Genomic DNA, 24169 nt, shown 5'->3' on the forward strand with positions numbered 1-24169 from the left:
CAAATAGCTCAAGTGGTAAAACATTAGCCTTGAGCAAAAAGGCTGGAGGACAGTGTTCAGGCCTTGAGTTCAAGCCCCAGACTGGTACACACGCACATACACGCACATGAATTTAAATGCTAAATATTGTAGAGACACAGGACAAGAAGCTATTAACTAATGCTTATTCCATAGGTATTTAATATCATTAGTTGGCCATTTGAGAAAATGGCAGTATTTGTACGAGAAGATCAATGGAATTAAGAGAAAGTTACACAACAGTCAGTATTCACTCTCCTCAGTGAAAGAGTACAAATGGTATGGACAGAGGTTTCTAATACTGATGGGGTAATAGTTTGTTCTGCTCCAGAGCATATAACAGCTGATAAAATTCACATATTAGAAGTCACTCTACTTCTGAGCTCAGGGTTACATGGAGCCCTATTCACTCCTGTGTCTGGTCATTGAAGTTGGTTTTCCATCATATGGAAATGTGATTGAAATCTGGCATACAATTATTAGGCCAAAATAGTGTGATAATACATATAGTAATTTTCTTCCATCTTCTGAATAACTTCCTAATAGAAATACTTTTTATTATTAATAATAAAATATTCCTTTTTATTATTTTTGAAATATTATTTATTAACCTGCCTTCAAATTCTTCAGATTAAGTAGTCTTCTGTTTTGTGCTATATGCCATCAATTCATGCTTAGAATGTGCTCCAAAAGTAGAATATTTATTAGACTTTTGGCTTTTGTGCATTTATAATAAATTAAGCTTATCTTCAATATAAAGCTTATATTGTTATTCCAGGATGCACTGCATCAAAACATTAACTATTCTATGTAATCAACATGCACACTTTCAAAATTAGAAAATCAACATTAATATGACACTATCACTTAGTCTATCCATCTTATTCCAATTTTATTAAATAATGTTACTTTATTTCCTGAGTTTGGATCTAAACAAGAAAGAAGTTTCATTTAGTTGTCATGTTATCAGTCAACTTCAAGCTAAAACAGCTTCTTCACTGTCACCTATTGTTCATTATCTTAATAATTATAAAAGTACCTGTCTCTCCTTATGTATATGAACATAACCTGAGACTGCTAAATATCTCCTCAAAAACATAACATCTAGACTGAATGTATCCTGAAAAAGAAAAAAAGAGAAGGTTTGAAGAAGGAAATAAACCAAGAGCAGCAGCAGTGATTTTTTTCTTCTTCTTCCTCCTCCTCCTCCTCCTTCTCTCCTTTTCCTCTTTCCCTCCTCTTTCTCTTCCTCTTCTTCCCCCTCCTTCTTCTTCCTCTTCTTCTTCCATCTTCTCCTCCTCCTTTTCTATCTTCTTCTCCTCCCTAATCTCCTTTTGCTTTCTCCTCTCCCTTCTATTCCTCCTTTTGTTCTTCCTCTTCCCACTCCTACTTTCTTTCCTCCTTCTACCCTTTCTCCTTCTTTCTCTCCTCCTCCTTTTCTCTCTTCATCCTCCATTTTCTCTTCTTTCTCTTCCTACTTATCCTCTTCCTCCTTGGATTATGCCTCCTTCTCTTCTTTCTTCCCTCTCTTTCTTCTCCACTTCGTTTCTCTACCCTACTCTATTTCCTTCTTTGCTTACTCCTTCTCTCTATCCTCCTTTTCCTGCTTCTTCCTCCTCTGTCTCCTCCTTCTTTTCTTACCCATTCTCCTTTCTCTTCTTCCCTCTACTACTCTTCTTTCCCTCCCACTCTTCCTTTTCCTTCCACCTCCTCTTCTTCTGTTTCTTTCTCCTCACTTACCTCTTCTTTATCCTGCATCTATTCCTCTTCTTTTTCTTCCTCCTCTTTTCCTCTTCTATCTCCTCTTTTTCTTTCTCTTTTTTCCTCCTCCTTTGATAAAAACAATGTATTTCATTAACCTTTAATGTGGATAAGATTGCCTTACAGTTTACAGTTGTTTTTAAAAGAGGAAAGAAAACTGCAAATTTTTCTTTCTTTTTAAAAATTTTATGGTCAAGGGGTTACAGTAGTAAGTACATTTCTTGTCGAACAATGCAAATTTTTCTTTTGGTAAATCTTCATATGGGGTGATCTGGATTTAAAAGGTGAACAAAATGGAGATACTATATCTTAGAACAATATTTGTGCTGTTCTAAGGTATATATTCTCCTAAAAAATTCAAATTCACCATTTTATTTAATATATAGAAGTGTCAACCAGTTGGACACCAGTGGTTTACCCCTATCACACTAGTTACTCAGAAGAATGAGGTCTGAGATCTCAATCCAGACAGAAAAGACAAATTTAAGATAGTCATCTTTAATGAACCATCAATCAATCAATCAATCAAAGGCCGGAAGTGAGGGTATGGCTTCAGTTAATAGAGCACAAAAAATGGAGATAATTGTTTTCTTTAAAAATATTCAAAACATTGCTCATGTTATCCAAAAGTTTCAATGGTCATTCATACCCGAGGGACTCTCAAGCCCTTTCTCCAGTCAGAATTTGCTCTAGAGTTCCAAACGCATGTATCTGTACCTCTCCACCTCGGTATTTCAGCGAGCTACTAGACAAACCCTCGAGAACACTCTACAGCGCCCAGGCCTTTCTATGGTTCCTACGTCCAGGGGAGGAGGATTGCTGCTTAGAACCTTCGACCCAGAAACTTTATATAATTATTTTGTTTTGTGACAAGGCCTTCCAATTTAGCCCCGGCTGAGCTCAAACTCACTATGTATCTCTGGCTGGCCTCACACTCTCCAGCTTTCTTCCTGGGGCTTCTTGGGCACCATACCAACACTGTGCCAGGTGCTTGAGAGTCATTGGACTTCATGCCTCCTCCATTCCATGTCTGGACACTCAGTGGCCAGGTCTTGCATATTTCTAAAGCAGTTTTTCACTCGCATTAATTTCTCCTCTTATTGGAGATGCCATCACCTCTCCCCAGGGAACTCCACAGGCCCTCTGGGCTCCGCATCGCCACTCTCCTCCGCCTCTAACCCGCCTTTGTTACACAGAGTAATCTCGCCAGAAGGAAAATTTTCCTTCAATGGAATTGTCCTAAACAAGATATCAGTACTTTAAAACAAACAAACAACAAAGCCCTCTTATTTCCATATCTTGGCATTCATCTCACTTAGAATCACCTTATATGGTCCTATATCCATGGCTATTGAGCTATTGTGATCCTCTGCTAGGACTCTCCTAGACATAAACTAATTATTACAAATGAGGGAAACCATGGAGCCTATGTTTCTTTGGGTTTGGCTTATTTCACTTAATATGATTTTTCCCCAAGTTATTCCAATTCCTTATGAATGGGGCAATGTCACTTTTTCTGATGGAAGCATAGAATGTGTGTGTGTGTGTGTGTGTGTGTGTGTGTGTGTACCACATTTTCTCTTCTTTTTAAATTTAATTTTATTGTCAAGGTGATGTCAGAGGGGTTACAATTACATACATAAGGTAGTGAGTACATTTCTTGTCCAACATTGTTACCCTTCCTTGAGCCATTCATCTACTGAGAGGCATCTGGGTTGGTTCCATACCTTAGCTATGACACTGTTTTTGATATTGGTACTCTGTGTCTTATCTGATTTAAGGAAGGGAAGGGGAATAAAGAAATGGTGAGACAAAGGAACAAGGGTGAACCAAATGTACTAGTGACTATGTTGGAAATGAACTTTATAACTTAGGGGCAGGGGAAAATGAGGGGGAGGGAAAGGGGGAAAAATGAGGGAGGGGGTAACAATGTTCTACAAGAAATGTACACCTTACCTTACTTATGTAACTGTAACCCCTGTACATCACCTTACATAAAATTAAATCAAATTTTAAAAACTAGACATGCAAGTCCTAAAATACTGTCATCGTTATCTCATATGATTTTACACTAGAGTTGTGTGAGAGAGAGTTGTTTTTCACCAAATGCATCAAATTGTCCCTGAGGTGCTTGCCTTGATGTTTACAGTTTTTCACCTGCAAAGAAAAAGGACTTAAGACACAACTCTCCTTTTACTCTGATTTGTGAATCATTTACCAGATCTTTTACAAAGAAAGACTGAGGCCGTCCTTTCGTTAAGCCCTTAAACACTTCCACTGACTTACCCCACGTATCCACACTGCATGCTTCAATGTTCCTGGGCTCCTTGAAAGAGTGGGTTGTGTTGTTTAGTCTCTACTACATTGCACAATGCCTGATAAATGTCTGGATAATATGTTAATAGGTCGCTTAATTACTTGACAACAATTAAAATACATGGTAATATTTGATGGAAAACATTGGAGTTACAAACATATTGAATCTACTACTGGCTACATTCATAATCAGTCAGAATATTTAAAAGTTGTAATTCTCTGCCTTAAATATAGTGACCTTTTGGGGAAAAGGCAGGTTATGGCTCTAGGGTATTATCACACAGTGGCAGGAAATTATAGACATGGACACATCTATTATCTCTTCTGTCGGCTTCGTGCCTTTCCCCCTACAATCAGCATAACGCTTTGTATATCATATTTGTTCTCTTTTTCAAGGCACTCTGTGTGGGTGCTCTGATGTGTAATTTGCCCATGCAAGAAGGAAAATGACTGCCAGAGGAAAATGTAGGCGGTGTCTGTTCTTACCTTAGGGGAAAAATTATTGTTACATAATCAGTCTCAAACTCTGGAAAAAATTTATAACTTAAGACTTTTTTCTCAACATATTTGTGACTAAAGTTAATATAATTCTTGTATGGTACCTATTCATTCATTACTGAACAAGTAATATACTTACCAGATTTGTCCTAAATGCTTGATAGTTATAGAATAACTATAAACAGAATCTCTCTCCACTAAAGGTTGGTATGCTAGTATGAAAGATTGCCCACTAATAAGACAATATAATACTAAGGATCATAGTTAGTAGACTTCATTAAACTTAACTACAGTATGGTATACCTCAACAGGAAGATGTCCAACATGCATGGCAAGCATCCCCAAACAGATAATCCATGTACTTATTCTGCATTTTCTTAGAAATGATGGAATGAATCATGTGAATCAATGCTCTGCTACATTCAACTGTCTTCCAACATCAAGCATCATGAAGTGACTGTTTCCTCCATCTTCTCTTCACTTCATAGTCAGCTTTTGCTTTATTTTCACCTCCCCACTTCCTTCTTTCTTTTCCATTGTCTTTCCTTCTCCAAATGACTGCCACGGAAATTCAGACTCCTCTTTGCCTCTGGGTATTTTCTACTTTTGTCTCTATTTCCTCCTTACTTAAAAAAAATTTTATGGTCTACCAAGAAGAAATATTGCCTGCCTTAATGTAAAAATGGATTTATTTTTTATTATAATCTCTACGATTGATTTAAAATATGATTTTTTTCATATATTTAATTAGTTTAATGTGTACATTAACATTTATAAAGTTAATTTAGTAATGTATTTTTATGTACATATGTTTGTTTGTCGATTCCTATAATCTGAACATTTTAATGACCAGTATAATGAAGATCCCAGAACCCAAGCAAGAATAGGATCACAAAGAATAGGAACACAAAGACTATGAATATTTACGTACTAACATTTTCCCTATCACAGTATGAAAACATGACATTCCACTATATCTTGTTTTTCAGAATATGTGGAAGCCTATTCCTTCTGCTTCTACCTCCCGTGTATGGATGTATGTACATGAATAGTAAGTGTGAACAATAACAGGACAGTACAGAATTAATTATCTTTGACTGCTCTCTTTCATCAAAAGCTTATTTTGTAGATCTTAACTGTTGCCTTAAGATAAGTGTTGAAGTATAAATCAATAGAAAAGAAACAATGATTAGACAATGCCTGACATTATTTTCCAAACAAAATAGAGCTAGAAACTATGCTATAAAAGTATGTATACTCTACCTTCAGACTTTACATACTTGAATGCTTTGCTATTTCTGTAGAAAAAAATTATCTCACATAAGGAGAGAGGGTATTTAAAATTACATAGTCAATTCCATCTGGTTTTAAATAGGTTAAACTCTAGGAGTTCATTTGAAAGTTAATTTTTTAGAAGTTAACCTATTTTCCTCTGAAAGAAAAGAGAAAAATAGGACTTAAATTCCCAGGGTGCCAGATGGTGTCATGGCTTGTCCAGGAAATTAATGTAAAAACTAATGATGTGGAGTAAGAAAGATCTGGATTCAAATTCCAGCTCTGTTAGTTTCCTTCTCTATTAAATGGTGCTAATTATAATGCTCCCTTTATTGTATATTGTGTGGGCCATCATGTACACTGCTGGCTACTACAACAGGTTCTTCTCAATAAAAAAGAGGCCATTGATACCTACCACTGCTTCAAAAAGCCACTGATTGTAAATATTTGTGAAATAAAAATGTAGTGATTTGTATACATTGCAGATTGATTAGAAACAGGCACTTAGCACTTCCATTTCCTTCAACATCTTTTACATTTCTTGGTTATCGTGAAATAACTCATTTAGTAATTCATATAATATCCATGAGTTACTGTCATGAATGAACAAAGAAAATATGGTATAGATACCCAGTAGACTATTATCAGCCATAAAGAAGATGATATCCCATAATTTGCAGCAAAATGGATGAAACTGAAGTACATTAAGCCAATAAAATAAGTCAAACGTGAAAGAGAAGTGTCAGAATTACTCTTATAAGGATCCTAAAAATGTCAATTTGAATGTGAAATAATGATCACTCTGGTTTTACTATCTGCCTTGTACCCGTTGTTTTTTTGGTTCCTACTCATTTGTAATGTTTTAAAATTATCCATGCCCATCAGGGAAGACCCCATGCCATTCTTTGAGTAAATAGATCCATCTGCTTTTTAAACATTTTTTCATTTCAAGTTCCAGCTCAAATATTACTTCCTTAAAACACTTTTCCCCCCTCTCTGGAATAAATAATGTCAAAAAAGATCCAAGTATTCAGGAAAAGGCTAATGTTAAGCAGAAATCACTGGAGAACAACAGCAACAAAACAGATTTGGGGGGTTGGGCTGCTTTTAGGAAGGGATAGGGAAATCTAACAGAGGAGCTTGTGCAGATATCAAGATCTTTTGTTAGAAGGCATAATAGCTGTGCTATTAGGAATCTGCTAAAATAAATCATTATAGAGTGAAAGAAGCATGGAAAGGTGGGCCAAAGATAAGCTGTGTAATCTTGATAGTGAACTGTACATGGACAACACTGGTCTTGTTCATTGCTCTCACTCCACCATCTAGGACAGTGGTAGTAGCTATTCATTCACTGACTTGGTTATTGGATTGCAACTGAGTCAGAGAAGAATGAGAGAATGAAAAACATAACTCTATGGAAATTCAACATCTAATCTACATTCACTGACATAAAATGTCACTAAAGTGACTATTCTTTATAAGTAAAAGAGCCTGCTGGTTAATTCTGATTTATTCTCTGGTCTGTGCTGACTTTATCTATCTATCTCTCAAAAGAGACACAAATATGTAAGACCAGATTGCAGGAATGAAACAAGACATGATTTACAATGACTTTCAGAACAAAGCACATCATAATTATATTGATATAAAATGGGGAACTGACAAAATTACAAAAAATCTGGCTGAAATTGCATTAGAAATATTTTTTAGAAAACACAAAACAAGGCAAAAGGGAAAGAGTTTTTAGAAAGTAAACTACCCCGCTAGATCATTTACATTTCAGATTTTTACCTCTGTTTATACTATAGCTACAGAAGTAAATATCAGTTATGCTTGCTTCAGGAACAATAATGCACTTTTAAAAATAGCTTTGCTGCTTTTGGTAAAATTAAAGTAGAACAAACACAGGAGCTTATAGTCAAATTACTTTTAATGATTAAAGAGGTAAATGATTAGATCCTAAACTATATTGTCTAATTTATTAGATATGCATATATACATATATTCCACAAGCATTATATATATAACACTACTAATATATATATTCATGCATACACATATATCCATATGTACACACATAAACACACATATATGTATATCTGTCTCAAAAGTTACATCTATATTTATTCCATGCACAAACACATGCATACATAAATATATGCATATACAAAAAGATGTATGTTTTCAAACTTTGACAAAACAATGAAACATGACTTGGGAAGCTGTAACAAAAAAAATCAGTGTCTATCATTACTTTGATAACCTGAAAGCTGTTAGGAAAAAAAAGACTTTAACAGCCCAGAAGCCCCTCAATGGACAAATGGATCAAGAACATATGGTATATATACACAATGGAAATTTACTTATCCATTTGTAAATAAATGGAAATACTTAGAAAAATTATGTGAAGTGAGGTAAATCAGGCCTAGAGAGACGAAGGATTCATGTTTTTCCTTGTATATGGAAGCTAGATTTAGTTTACAAACTCATAAGTAAATACATTGGGTGGCATGCAAGTGTATACAAACGTATTAACTGATATATGTTAGATTCAAGGAAGATCTCAAGTAGTATAATTCCTTAGAAAACCAAAATCAACGTTCAGCAAAATAAAACATCAGGAAGCAGTAACTCAGAATGAGTGAGGTCAAGAGACGAGGAGTAGACAAATGAAAAAGAGAAGAGGAGAAAATGCAGACAAGAGTTGAATATATATCCTATAAAATTAAGAAGAGTGAGGGAAAGGGTAGTAGGTAGGCAAAAGATAAGTAAGAATGTTGAAAGGGATGACACTGATCAAGATTTATTGGAATAATAAACTGCTTTCTTAAATGGCAACTCCTTTGTGCAACTACTTACTGATACTGATACATTTTATTTCTTAATCTTTCATTTTGTTATTTTTGCAGTTTACAGTAATTGAATATAAACTTAGCACACCCAACATGGTAGCTGGGTCACAGAAAGCTTTGTTTTAATGGGACTTATTCACAAAGATTACTTACAAATGGCTTCTACCATGTTAATATCTTAAAATGTTTTATAGTTTCCTTTTCACATTTTTTCTCACATATATTGCCTGCCAAATTGTCACTTAAAAATATATTAAGACTAGAAGGATTGTCCAGGCCCTGATTTCATATTGGGACTAAGCACAGTCAGGTAAATAGGCTGCCAGATTTCTTAAATTTAACTGACAAAACTCAACTCGTTAATTTCTCAAAAAAATTCACTTCTGAGATAAGAGAGAAAGAAAGACTCATTGAAAACCAACCTTTGACAGAGACTGTAGCAGAAGAGATTATTCTCAATTATAAAGAGAAAAGGATGTGGTGAGCCCAGTTTAATTTTCACTCTCCTTCAAAATGTCCATCTCAGAAATAATTCCAGATTCCATATCATCACTATGTTTATATATCTCTTATGTGGTATTTGGAATACAGTAGAGAGGTAAAGTTGTGAGTGAAATCTTTTGCTGAACATTAAAAATTATAATGTTTTAATTTACCATAGGGACTTTTAAATTTAAGCAAACCAAGTGAAGATGTTGCCCTTAAAATTTGTATAGTTCAAATAGGAGATTATAGAATGACGATTCTTTTGGGAGACATGGTTTAGCAGATTAAACTGAAGCTCTTATATTTTCCATTGTATTAGCAATTCTGATGTTTTCATAAGACAGTGATTTACATTTTGGTAAATGTCAGGCCTGTTTTTCTACAAAACATAATTACTAAAGGCTATCATACAGGCGGCATACACAGCACACATAGAAAATGGTGGTTCTTGGCTTTCTTCCAACTCTTCCATTCAGCATATGGTTTTCCCAAGAGGGCTGTTCTACTTTATAATTATGCTGTTATGGGCCACTGTTTCAACCAGGTGCAGTGGAAAGTTTTCTTCCTTTCATGACTGCTAAGTCAGCCACCCTCTCAGGCCTGTGGTTCCATGTGTTTCTATAAACTATATCATCTCCACATTTAGTTCCTGACTTTCAAATCTTCTCATTCTATTGATGCTGTTTGGCTTATTTCCTTTCTTCTAGTATCTTCTATTATTCTCACTCTATAAATCAGAGATACCCATTTCAAAATTTAACAGATAAGAACCCCTTAAACATTTTAACCACATAATCTTTTTTTGCCCCCAGTTCTGGGGCTTCAACTCACAGCTTGGGCACTGTCCCTGAGTTTCTTTTGCTCAAGGCTAGCACTCTACCATTTGAGCCACAGCACCACTTCTGGCTTTTTCTGTTTATGTGTTACTAAGGAATAGAACCCAGGACTTCATGCATGCTAGGCAAGCACTCTACCGCTAAGCCACATTTGCAGCCCACCACAAAATCTTAAAATATAATTTCTTGCCTTTCTTTCTACATTTTTATAACATGATTCTTTATCTTGTTTCAGTAAATTTACATAATGGCTAAATCTGTTGCCTGAGCATAAAACTTCATCTTTCTCATTGCTTGCAATCAATTCACCAACCTTAACATCTTTAGAATATATTCCCTTTTCTTTTCCTATATTCAACCTTAATTTGGAGCTTCTTACTGCAATAGGTTCTAAAATATTCATTGTGCATGCAGTCCAGTGCTTTCTCAATTATTTTTGCACTTTTCTCATCCACAGTGATCATTCTAGAGCATAAGCCTTGGATTCTAAATTTATCTAACAGTTTTCTGGTCCAGTGGGTCTACTGAATCTGCCACATCTGACTTAACTTGGTATAGCAAAAATCTAAATTAATGCTGAATGTACAGAAGAATGATTAATTCACTCTCTTACTAATTGACTCTTCTCCTACTAATCACCTTCTGTGATGCATAATGTGGAGGAGGATCTGTTTAGGGAGACAGTGTGGACAGAGGAATACCAAGGGCTAATTGAAACACAGAGGTGAGCCAGGTGTCTAAAATGGGCCAGGTTGGAAAGCAGAAAGGAATCTAGCCTGCAACATGGGCCAGATTGAGTACAGGTGTAAAACCTGAGCTCTCAAAATGTTTCCACAGAAAATTTTCCACAGAAAATTCAAACCATGGTTTGAAAAAGATTTCCAGCCAGTAGGTCTAAGTAAAGGGAGCTAACCAGTCACAAGCAGCCTTACTCCCAAATCTCTCTTTGCTTAGTTGCTAGTGTCTCTCTTATGCTGGTGTCCTAATACATCTTTATTCCTCCTATTTTCCTGTCCTAGAAAATTGTCTTACCAACTCATGGCTCAGAAAATCAATAATATAAACTTGAGCATGAAGAGAAAGAAGGCCTGAATTTATGAAAACAAAAAAAAGGTGATGTGACAGAAAGCAAATGAAAGTGCCTATTTTCTGTAGTGTTATTAGAGAGAGTCTCTACAGATACAGTGTTAGAAGTGGAACTTAGACTGAAAAGGTTTCAGTCTTAGGAAACAAAACCTGATGACGTATATGTAGCAATGTAGACTAGAGGGAAATTTTGATAAGAAAATATTGTGGTTTCAGTATAATGTTGTGTTAGAGGCTGAGTCCCCATTGTAGGGATTAGAAATGTGACTATGGGAAGATGATTTGACCAAGACCTTTGCCTTCATCGATGAGTTAATCCATTAACAGACTCATGATTTGATGGTATTATTTGAAGGTTGTAGGAACTCTTGGCTATGGGGTTGAGTTGGAGGAAATAGAGATCACTGGGGAGTATGCTTGGGAGGTTGTGTATTGTCCTAGCCCCTTCTTGTTGGTCTCTCCCCTACTTCCTGGCTTCCATGAGATCACCAACCTCCTCTGCCACAAGCTCCTGCCGCTGTGATGTCCTGCCTCATTTCAGGCCCACAGCAATAGAGGCAGCTGACCACAGACTGAAATCTTTGGACAGGAGGCCAATCTTCCCTCTTTAAAGGTAATGTTCAAGTCAAAATACCTAAAAGTTATACAACAGGTGAGTTTACCTGGATGGGGAATCACCAAGAAGCTCTTTTAAATTTATTCCCTGCCTGATGAGCGAATATAAAAAGGGAGGTTACGAGCATGTTTAGTTATTTCGATTGAACACCTAATAGCCAGATGGAGAAATGCTTTCCATTTCCGTCCCCCCCAAGGTATTGTGATTAAATTTTAACAGGATACTGCAATCTCCCTATAGGTGTATAAGTCCTGAGGATTGGGTGAAGAATCCTCAAAGGTGAACAAAGAACAAGCAAGAAATTCCCACATTTAAAATGGCTCTGATTTATGACATGTTTTGGTTAATGACATTTTTCTAGTTCTTGAGTATTAAGCAGACTACCAGAAATATTATCTAAATTATCATCAAAGTAGTATTGTCAGATTAAAAAGTTTCCACTTAATAAAAGGACAATTAGAATTGAAGAGAATGTTTTCTAATGGTAAATTCTTATTTTTACAGGATTTCATGTTGATTTTCTTTTCTTTTTTCTTTTTTTTTAGTGGCTGTAGAGTAACTTATTTATGGTATGGATCATGTCTGAGGTTTCATGGAATTAACATTGGTTGACTTCAGCTTATACAGAAATTACACAACTATATGTGTCTTTACTTTTTTTTTTTGGAAACACATTGGTGGTTGAACTGAAGTCAATTGTGATTTTCTACCTCTCATTTTTGTTACTAATTCTTCAATCTTTATTATTTAAGTCTTTCTCAGATGAATTACATAGTAAGCCTTGGGTTTTGGACGGAGAAGATTAAATTGTCTTAAATTGATTAAATTATCTTAATTTGATTAAATTGTCTTAAATTCTTAGCACAGCAGTTTTCTTTTTTTTTATATATTGTGATTCTCTTTCTTATTAATTCTACTAGCATTACATTTCAGTTCCATAAATAGCTTAGTCCCTATGTGAATTCATTAAACATATAAATCACTATTCATTTTATTTTTGCTTAAATTAACTGGTTAAAATCCCAGGTAGTATACTGGGAATGGTCACTTTTTTCCCCCCATAGACATTCTCACATTACCATTTGAAAGTCTAGCACTTGGAGAAAAGATTTCAAAGAAATAATTTTCATGCTTTTATATAAGCAATATCAAACTCAAATTTTTCCCATGTATGCAGCATATTTTTCTTATATTAGCATACATTTTTTATAGATATAATTTTAAGTATCTTCAGTGTTTTATTACAATAATTTTTCATTCATTCCATCAGAAGATAAAAGGAATCTATAATATTTAGTCACTTTTCATGTAATTTTGCTGTTTCTATCATTGTTTCCAGATGTTAAAAGCTGATATCTATCAATTGCCTGGGATGTTATATATAAAGCAATATAAAGTTAACTAAATGACAAAAAGTATACAAGAAGAATAGCTTTCTGAAGTTGAATTACCTCTGATTATACGTTTATTAGATCTTCAATGTTGAATGTTGTCTTGATGAATATAAAACAAATTCTAGCCAAAATCTACCAATTTTGTCCCTCCCAGACTGTGTTGTCTGTTCAAGATAGAATCTATCCGGGCTACAATGTCAGTGGAAGGTAGACTGATAAATGGTGTTTCCTTCTGTGTCTGGGGCACTGAATCCGTGCAAGGTTACACAGTGATTTGTTGAAATCACAGTTGGAAGCCCAGAAAGTGCTATTGATCCTTTCATCAATAAATCATAAACGAACACTTCAAGTTCCTTGAACTGGTAAGGAATAGTTCATTTTCTGCTTACATCCACAAGTGGAGCAGGATCATCCACAAGGAAAATTTTAATTCAGAGTTGACTGTTCAGGGAAACTATATTTTCCTTGTAATGACAAAGTGTCTTTTATATAGTTCTTCTTTTTAATTTCTTCTTCTGTTCTACCTCTTCCTTTGCCAATCTAGTTTTATTATTCAGTCATATAATTATTTTGGGGGAATGAGTAAGGGCTATTTCTTATCATTGCAACAGTTGATCTATATTTTTCTTTTTTAGCATAGAAATATAATTAGAATAGAAATGGAATGTTATTGATATTTCAGACCAGAGATTATTTATTATAGCCCTGTAGTCTGCTATGAAAATTTCTATCGTCTTTTCCCCTGTCCACATCTTCAAAATACAGTAAAAAATAAATAAAATTATCAGTGTCTACAAGAAAGAGTAGCACTGCATATCCACCCAGTTTTTGTCTTACATTGAGCTGAACAAATAATAAATTCAAGGAGAGGTTTCCCTTTAATAAATAGTTATTAAGTGAATACAAATCCTGAACTATGAGAGCTACATATTGAAAACATTTTATGAAACATGGAAAAGGTTTTTTTATTGGGAATGGATCTCTGTTATGCAACTGAATTTATGCAACTGACTTCAAATAGACTCTGACATTAATAATTATCTTCTTTAATTTTACTTCTTTTTTTGAAGTAGTCTTTGTTGTTGTTATTGTTGTTTGTACTTGTTTGTTTGAACTCAGGCCTGGCATACATGCTCAGTTTTTCTTTGCTCATGATTGGTGCTCTACCACGTGAGCCACGCCTCTACCTTCAGCTTTTTGGTAGTTACTTGGAGTTAAGAATTTCATGGACTTTTGTCCTTGGGCTGGCTTTGAATTGTGATCCTCAGATCTCAGCTTCCTGAATAGCTAGATAGACTGTGAGCCACATGGCTCAGCTTAACCAGCTTTTAAATGCTGATCTCCTTAATATATGCTCTAGATAAAATTTTCTACTCAGTGTATTTACTTCTTCTTGCATAATAAATACCTGAGGTAATATATTTGTGTGACAGTCCTGAGGCTAAAACTTAGAGCCTGAGCACCTCTCTGACTTCTTTTTCTACAAGCACTCTACTCATTGAGCCACAGTACCATTTCTGGCTTTTTGGTGGTTAATTGGTTATAAGAGTCTGAGTTGGCATTGAATTGTGACTCTGAGATCTCAGCCTCCTGAATAATAGGATTAAAGATGTGAGCCACCTTGCTATAATCAATTTTTAAGAGAAAAAATATATTTCAGCTCATGGTTTCATAAGTTTCAATCCACAGTCAATTCAGCCTTTTGAATTATGCCTGCTATTGCTATGAATCAGAATGTGGTTAAAGAAAGATACTAACTGGAGAAAGAGAAGGGGTGGGGAGGGAGGGAGGGAGGGAGGGAAGGAGAGAGAAGAGAGAGAGAGAGAGAGAGAGAGAGAGAGAGAGAGAGAGAGAGAGAGAGAGAGAGAGAGAGAGAGAGAGAGAGAGAGAGAGAGAATGGAACTTTGGTCCAGCAACCTTCTTTGTGGTCACATGGCAAAAGCTAAAACTTCTCATCACTCACAACCATTTTGCAATAGTGTCAACTTGGTGACAAAGCTTCTAAAATATGGCCCTTTTGGAATATGTAAGTTTCAAATCATAACAGCCATCTTTGAATTTGAAAAGTTTTTTTCTTCATAGTAATTAAGATGGGAGATTATCTAATATTTAAGCTTTCAATTTCAGTAAATTTATTTTTAAAATTGTTATTAAGTAGTTGTACAAAGAGATTATAATCCCTTAAATCAATATTCTTTGATCAATGTCACCCTTCTATTGCTCTCCACCATTTTCTCCTCCCCTTCCTAACCTCAAGTTATGTAGTTCAAATTTACATAATGTACACTGAACATAATGACTGCATTTGCTCACCCTGCTGTCCTTTCATTCCTGGGCCCCCTTTGTCCACCTGCCCACAAAAAAACATGTTTCTGAACTTTACAATTTAGGCAGGGGGGCGAGTAATTGTGGAGGTGGGAAGGAATGGATGGTAGGGGAAAAACAAAGGAGGGGGGTAACAATGCTTGATAGGAAATGTACTCATTACCTTGCTCATGTAACTGTAACCCCTCTGTATAGTATTTTAACAATAAAAAATTATTAAAAAGAAAAAACAAAACAAAAAACCCCCGAACCCACTTTTCTATTTCTTGGTATTCATTTTGTTAAACAATTTATTAGTTTTCAGAGAAGTTACAATTTTGTGTTCCTCCCTTTAGTTTTCTTTTGTGTGTATAAGAATAGAGCCCTGTATATGTTAGCATGCGTGTTTATATTTTAGATTATAGTTTCACTGAATTTATGTTATCATTTTATGGGATTATTTCTTATTTATTTTTATTTATTTTTTTCTGTCGTGAGGCTTGAACTCTGGGCTCTGCGCTCTTCAGCCCACGGTGAGCACTCTACTTCTAGCACCACAGCGTCACTTCCAGTTTTCTAGTAGTTTATATTGGAGATAAGAGTCTCATGGAGTTTCCTGTCTTGGCTGGCTTTGAACTGCAATCCTCAGATCTCAGCCTCCTGCATAGGAAGGATTACAGGCATGAGCCACCGGTGCCCAGCTATTTTTTTATTTTTGAGTCATTCATTCTTGTTTAATCACATAAAGTTTGTTTTCATGTATCTAATTCTGTTTTGATGTATTTTATTCTGTTTTTTCTAAACATACTTATTTTGAAGACATTTTTCGATTTTAGCTGAAGTGCATTTACCAACTTTTCAAAATGTAGCAAGCTATCTGCCTAGTTATAATTTATAGGAGTTTCAATTTTTGTCTCCCCATATCCTTTCTCATTGTGAGTTGTACTATTGGGTCTGCCACTTTCTCAGGCTCAGCACTGGATCTTTTATTTGCTAACTCAGGGATTTTATTCTACAAAAATACTGACAAACGCAAAGCCCAATTACTAAACTAGCTTAGACTGTTTGCTTGCTCCTGTTTCTCTTGCTCAACAAAAGCTTTAACCTTACATACAATGTGATTCAGTTCTGTTCAAGCCTTAAGTGTGAAGAAATTGATCATACTGCCCAGCATAACATGGACCATTTTTCTCTAGTTGCTTTCTTTTATTTCCTGACCTTGGACTATGCAGAGAAGCTCATACATGCCAAGCTGGGTTGGCCTACGGCTATAGCTCTATTATGGTATTGTGTTCAATTTCATTTCTGTTATTTTATTTCTCAGCTATTTCATTTCATTTTGAATTATTTACATTTGGACTTCTCATTACTATACATTAGAAGGACAGGTCTCAGAGCACAGGGCTGTAGCTTCCTTTTGTCTATTGCCACATGCTCCAATTCATGAGCCTCATGTGGTGATTTAAATTAAAGTTAGTCTAAATTGAATGAAATTGGTAATTTGGCTTCTTAGTCATAGTTTTTACATTTATTATTTTTTTTTGGTACTAAGGCTTAGACTCAGAGCCTGGGCTGTGCTGTTCCTAAGCTTTTTCACTACTTGAGCCACAGCTCTACTTTTGGGTCTCATGGAGTTTCCTGCCTGAGCTGTATTTGATCTGCAGTCCTCATATCTCTGCCACCAAAGTGGCTAGGATTGCAGGCATGAGTCACTGGCACTCAGCTATATCATTTTGGATCATGAACATTTTTATTATCATAGGAAGTGTTTTTTTTAGATATCTCTGTCAATAATAGCCTGCCATAAAATATCGCAAAGAAACTGAGAGGGTTGCAGGTGTTTAAACTTTTGTGAAGCTGCCGGAATCCCTGTAGTTCACTAAATTAATATTAGCCCCATGTGGACTATGTAATAACTGGATTCTGGGTCTTCATGCTACCTTTTCAAAACCATGTCTGTTGTAGTTCTCTATAAAATTTACACTAAAGTATAATCTTATAAGTTTGAAACCAGACAGTGTGGATACAAGTTCTAGCCCTTCTTCTCCCTAGGACTAGATACCCAATTTCTCAGAACTTTTATTTTCTTATAGAAAAATTAGGAAAAATAGGTATTTTGCCAACTTTGCATGATCTTTGAAGATGTAATATGTTCTATTAGAATGATTTTAAGATTAACTAAAGATTGGTTTTTCATACTTAAAATTTTACATTTAAAAATAATCCTGCTTCCCATACTATCAAAATGTCAAGTAGAGTAATGTTCAATATTCTTTTTGAACTTTGGAAAATACACATTTAGCTATAGATTTAATTTTCAGTAAACAAAGAACATGTATTTGTTTCCTTCCAGAACAGGTGCACTTGGTGGTAACCTGATAATTTGGGTTAGAAATTATAAAAGTAATTATGGTGATAATGAAGACAGTCTTTTGCAGAATTACTCATTTGTGATCCTCATAAATGAAGGATACATATTTCTAAATAAATGAGATAGCATAGTGCTTTAGTAATCTGTAGTAATCATGACATAATAAAGGATTCATTTTTATTAGATATAATTAAAAATTATAGATCTGATACCATAAATAAGATTTGGCTTTACAAATTATATTTGTCTCCATAACCCAATAAAAGAAGTCTTCACACATCTGCATTTAGTCTTCTGTTTCTTTTTTGTTAAATATTTTAAACATTTTAACCAAGACATTTCATCATGTGCTATATCATCACAACAAAATCTCCACATTCCTACTTTATAGAAAAAGCAATCTCTAATTAAATTATAAATGCTAGATAGAGGAGATATAAGCAAAATGATTGTGAATTTTGAGTTCGCTATTTATTTTAGTATAGAAATTTCTTTCTACTCTGGAAACCTCTGATTACTCTGAAATATTTATTTCTCTGCTGTGAAGTTAAAGTACATACCATTTCAGGATTTATTAATGCTCTACTACTTGAAATAAGAGTTACTTTAGTTGTGCATTGGAAGCTGAGTTTTGCAAGTACCACAATTTGTGTGACGATAGATTCCTTTTGCTTTCAGTCTCTTCATATTGTTGATTTTGAGTATAATTTTATTTGAAAATTGAGTATTAAAATAAAAATTTACCTGCAAAATATATTCTACAATTGAGCAAAAGAAGAATAATGTTAAAAATCAAGAAATATAAAACACCTGTTTTGGTATTCAAACCAAAATCAAATGTTTCATGTAGTTATTAATTTATGAATCACAATCGAATTCATCTACTTCTTAACATTTCTATTACCAGTTATCATTATCTCTAACCTTGAATGTTGGAATTTTGCCTTCACAGTCTTCCTAATTTCCCTACTGTGAAAAGACAATCTTGTAGGCATGCCTCTTCACAGTTACAAAGCACAGAGAATTTTGTATGATAGAAGCTAGACTCTGAATTTTATAATGTAATTCTGGAAACTGAATCTATGGGCTTTGTACTTGCCAGGTTAATGCTCTACCGATGACATAAACTACTAGACTCCAGTTTCTGATATTTTAAACAAGTTCCTAAGCTTGTATTTCTCAAGACTTTCCCACAGATTCAGCTTTGACAAATACTTCCCTAGAGTGATGATTCGCACATTTACCAGTCGTAAGATTCATTTAAATAAGGATACAGGTGGACCTGTTGCAACAATGAGAAGTACAAGTTGTCATGTCAAAAACGAACTATACAACTTGGGGGAGGGGAGGATTGGGTGGGGGGGGGAAGGGAGGATGGGAAGGGATGGGAAGGGTAAACAAAGGAGGAGGCTACAATCCTTGATAAGAAATGTACTCACTATCTTGCCCATGTAATTGTAACCCCTCTGTACAGTATTTTCACAATAAAAATAAATAAATAAAAAATAAAATCTCCACAGTAAAAAAGATTCACTGGGGAATTCCTGTTAAATCAGATTTCTATGATTTATCCCAGTAGGAAACATTTGGGAAAGGGGTACCAGGAAACTTCACGTTCAATAAAGTCCCTTGATGATTCTAATACTTGTAAAATTTGCGGAAGCACTGCTCCTGAATTGTCAGAAGAACTGTAGACTATATGGTTTGGTACAGAAAAGCCTAGCTGAAAACTTTTCCCAGAGTTCCTCTGTCACTTTAGAGAACATGCACATCGATCCTGGAGGATGTATGGCCCAGTTTGGACCAGGATCCTCAAAGCCGAAACTGGCAAATTTGGAGGTAAAAGCTAGGTGAGATATAGCAATACCACTCATATCAGCACGGCAGGGGAATGGGTTGAGATTAAGAGATTTCTTTGGTAAAGGAGGAACAAGTGGCTTTGAGAAGCAGGGAGTCCAAACCAGCCCCTCCCAGGAAGCCAGAGGAGAAAATTGTCTCCTTCCAGAACTGAAAAGGCCAAATTTAATTGGTAGTTACTGGCCCAAAGTTTGAAAAATAAAAGAACGCTGTAGGATGTTGCCTGGTTGGAGAGAGTGACGGAAAGGATAAAGTCTAATATTTACTATGTTGTGAAGTTCTTGATAACATTTTTTCCCTTTATTCTTCATGGAAACTTTGTCAATCAAGTTTCTGTGATAGAAGGCTTTACAAATAAGACATCTATTGTGCAGGAAAGATCACTTTTCCCAAACTGAGTTTTCAATTGGAGCTCTGCTTTTTATCTGCTAACCATTATTTTGGGGAGGGGGGATGTGAAGGGAGGCAGTGCTAAGGCCTTGTGCTTGCTATGTTTGTATTCTACCATTCCAGCCGTGCCTCTAGCCCTGCTTTGTGCTGGTTATTTTGGAGATGGAATCTAGTGAACTTTTCTGCCCAAGCTGAGTTTGAACATGATATTCTAGAATTTAGCCTTCTGAGTGGCTAGGATTACAAGCATGAGCCAGATGCAACAGCTATTTTTTTCTTTTTCTTTTTTCCCCCTGAAGATTAAAGACAGGGGGGTAGGGGGGGCCGGGGGAGTATGGGAAGCGATCAGAAGGGGAAACAAAGGAGGAGGGTACGGTGCTTGATAAGAAATGTACTCATTATCTTGCCCATGTAATTGTAACCCCTCTGTACAGTATTTTCACAATAAAAAAAGATTAAAGACAGGATCCTGTTCAACTCTCTGATATTTACCCTAGGGAAAAAAACCTTATATGTAATGTTTAAGAACATATTTTGGATGTGATTATTTCGTGGAAGCAATCTGTAACTAGAAGACCTATGTACTGTGTCCAAATAACTATTAATCATTCTTGCTTGTAAGCTATAACATCTCATCTTTTAACTTGATTTTAGAAGTCTTTCACTTGTCCATTTACAGTAATACCATTTGTGTAATAAAATTGGAATTGTGAAGATCTTATTTTCACTTAGACACATAGAGACTTTACATGCAAAAAAAAATAGAGGAACGTAATCTACCAAACCAAATGGTTTTTATGCTAAAAGAATGTAAATACAAAGGATATACTTTGTAAGAATATGACCTTTTAATTTGAGTTTCTAGCAAACTTTAAATCAGTAAAAGTTTGGAGAGTTTGGTTTTCTATAAAAAGAACCTTAAAAGTTTTCCAGGTCACCGAGAATGCTCGAGGTGAGTCAGCACATCCATTTTGCATTTATCCAAGTTGTTCCTCTTAATTCAGGCTGCAACAGTGAGGCCTTTACATGGGAGACGTGTGATATGGTTATATATTGCAATTTCCTTCTCTCCTCAAATCAGCTGCTTCATTTAAGATGGATGAACTTTTGAAGCTGTTACAAGAGAGCACAGCCTTACTGACTCTAATAACCTTCCATTTCTTGATGGTCTACATTTTTAAAAGTTTTATTGTAAAGGTGATGTACAGAGGGGTTATAGTTACATAAGTTAGGTAATGAGTACATTTCTTTTTTACCCCTTTGCTCATTTTCTTCTACCTTTTGTTCTCCTATCTCCCCTCTCCCTCAAGTTGTAAAGTTCATTTTCAACAAAGTGTCTAGTGAGTATCACTGTTGAATTGGTTCATCATTTGTATTTCTGTGATTCCCTTTCCCTTCCCAAGTCAGATAAACTTATACAAAAGACAAAGAGTACAGAGGTGGCAAGGAATAAACTAAAGGGAAAAAAAAGAAAGAAAAAAGAAATAACTGCAAACAATACCATAAAAATACTCTTTTTTCCATTTCTTGAAGTTTATTTTGATAAGCATCATTTTATATGGTCATGTGAACATAGCTATTGAGCCGTTGTGATCCCCTCCTAAGAATATCTTAGACATATTCTAGTTATTACAAATGATGGAAGCCATGCAGCCTATGTTGCTTTGGGTCTAGCTTACTATGCTTAATGTATTTTTTCCAAGTCTTTCCATTTCATTAAGAATTGAGCAATATTATTCTTGCTGATGGAAGCATCTACTGAGGGGCATTCATCCACTGAGGGGCATCTGGGTTGATTCAATAACTTAGATGTGGTAAATAATTCTGCAATGAACATGGCTGTGCTGGTTCCTTTAGTGTTGGATGATTTGTGATCATTTGGGTAGATGCCCAAGAGTGGGATTTCTGGGTCATAGGGAAGCTCCATGTGTAGTCTTTTGAGGAACCCCCATACTGTTTTCCAGAAAGGATGAACGAGTTTACATTCTCATATATGATCTATTTTAAATCTATACAGCCCTATGGGAGTCAGCCCACAAAAGAATGATGGAAAGAAGTGGGATGATTCTCTCTTGTTCCATGTTAGGAGAATTGAAGGAATTCTAACTAACGAGGGAGATAAGCATTTCTTAAGTATGTGAAGAAAACCCAATTAGAAAAATAGAAACGTCTGTTTCTCATGTTAATGGATAAAAATGACTGATAGGTTTCAGTAGTGTTAAAAATAATTTTATAATAATACCATAGAGGTTTTCTATATTGATAGGTGTTTGTGTTGAATGCACTGAAACACTAAACAGGTAATTGCTTGAGGATGTATGTCCTATTGTATAAAAATAAATTTCAGTTCTGAGAAGTAACTAAAACCAAATTTATTTCAAGCCAGAAAATTTTAATCAACCATCATGCCTTAGTTTTTTATTACAGTAGGTAACTGAGTGTCATAGAGAGATGGCTTATGTAATTGGTAAGCTATTACTATGGATTTGTTTACAAGGGTAAAGTGAATCAAAAACGGAAAGTTCTTCAATCTTGAAGTGGGAAGATCATCAGAGGTCAATTTGTCAAATGTAAAAGTTCCCTTTGATAGCTTGCTTGATAAATGGCTATTCAGCCAAAAGCTTGTAAGTTCAGTCTTGTGAATATGCTTTTCCATCTCAGATAAAAATCGTTGTTGAAAGCGGGGGTTATACTGTGGGGGAGGGACATAGGTGAGGGGGGATTGGGTGGGGGGGTGGGGGGAGGCTGGGAAGGCATGTGAAGGGTAAACAAAGGAGGAGGCTTCAATGCTTGGAAGAAATGTACTCATTATCTTGTCCATGTACATTATCTTACCCCTCTGTACAGTATGTTCACAAAAAATTAAAATTAAAATTAAAAAAAAGAAACCTCAGGGAGATCTTAACAATTTTCTTGTCAACCCCAATAAAATGAAATATTGACCAAAAAAATCGTTGTTGAAGTAGAAAAGTTTCTTTATTGTTTTGCAATACTTCTAAACCCAGAAATAATGTGAAATAAATTTGTTTCTTTATATGCCAACTCTTCAAATGTTGAAACTGTCTAACTGGTTGAGTATCATTATTTTGTTTAACCATTTTGGTACTGATATTTCCTTTGCTGTTTGCTCAATTGCTTAAAAATTAAGGTCAAAAGAGTCAAAAGTTAAGAGTCAAAAATTATTAGGACAAAAATATATAAATTGAAAAACAATGTTGAACTATTTCTATTCAATTAAGAAATTATGGAGCAATAAACCGTGTATTCAGAGAAATTTTACTTTGTGAATTGTGAGGTGAACAATGCTTCCTTTTTACCAGCAGAGGTCTTCAAAAGACCTGTAATGGCTGAATTTCTACCGTCCAGAAAGGAGTAAAAATCTCCAACTTACTTGAGAGAAATTCATAGCCAGTAATATAACTCAAGATTGTATTAGTGTCTGTAGATTTAAATCTTAAGATTTCTACTAGGTAGAAATCTCAAGCCAGAAAAACGAAAACAAGAACATGAAACAAAACAAAATAAAACTCAAGACAAAAATCAGCTTTCAATTGCAGAGTAGCTTTATTGTATCATTTCACAATTTATTTTGTTCCATTGCCTTATCATTTAGTTGTGTTGTAGAGCTTCTGATGCTAATTACATTCATTAAAAAACTTACAATAAATACTGCAGAAGAGCGAAATTCCTGGTCATTTATATAAATGTTTGAACACAATATGTCTCTACATAATAAACATTTCTTCTAAATTTAAAGGTTCAGAGATGATGCAGGCCAATTCTTCTTTTCACAGTCTAAACCATTTCGTTTAGTTAGGACAGAAAGATTTTTCTGTCAACTTAGAGAAACAGCTCACTCTGTAGACTTTACAAGAAACAGAAATGTATTAAAGAAATATTGGGCCTATAATAATCTGCATAAGGGGCTGGGATGATGGCTCAGTGGTAGAACGCTTGCCTTGCATGCATGAGGCCCTGGGTTCGATTCCTCAGCACCCCATAAGCAAAAAAATAATAATCTGCATAAAATTTCACTTTACTCAATTTTTCTCCATACTTTCACTGTTACTTTTATTTAATGTTATGTGCTGCTTATCTATGGCCTTTTG

Source organism: Dipodomys merriami, unplaced genomic scaffold, assembly GCF_024711535.1.
Source record: "Dipodomys merriami isolate MVZ:Mamm:240054 unplaced genomic scaffold, mDipMer1.0.p SCAF_30, whole genome shotgun sequence".
Classification (NCBI taxonomy): Eukaryota; Metazoa; Chordata; class Mammalia; order Rodentia; family Heteromyidae; genus Dipodomys; species Dipodomys merriami.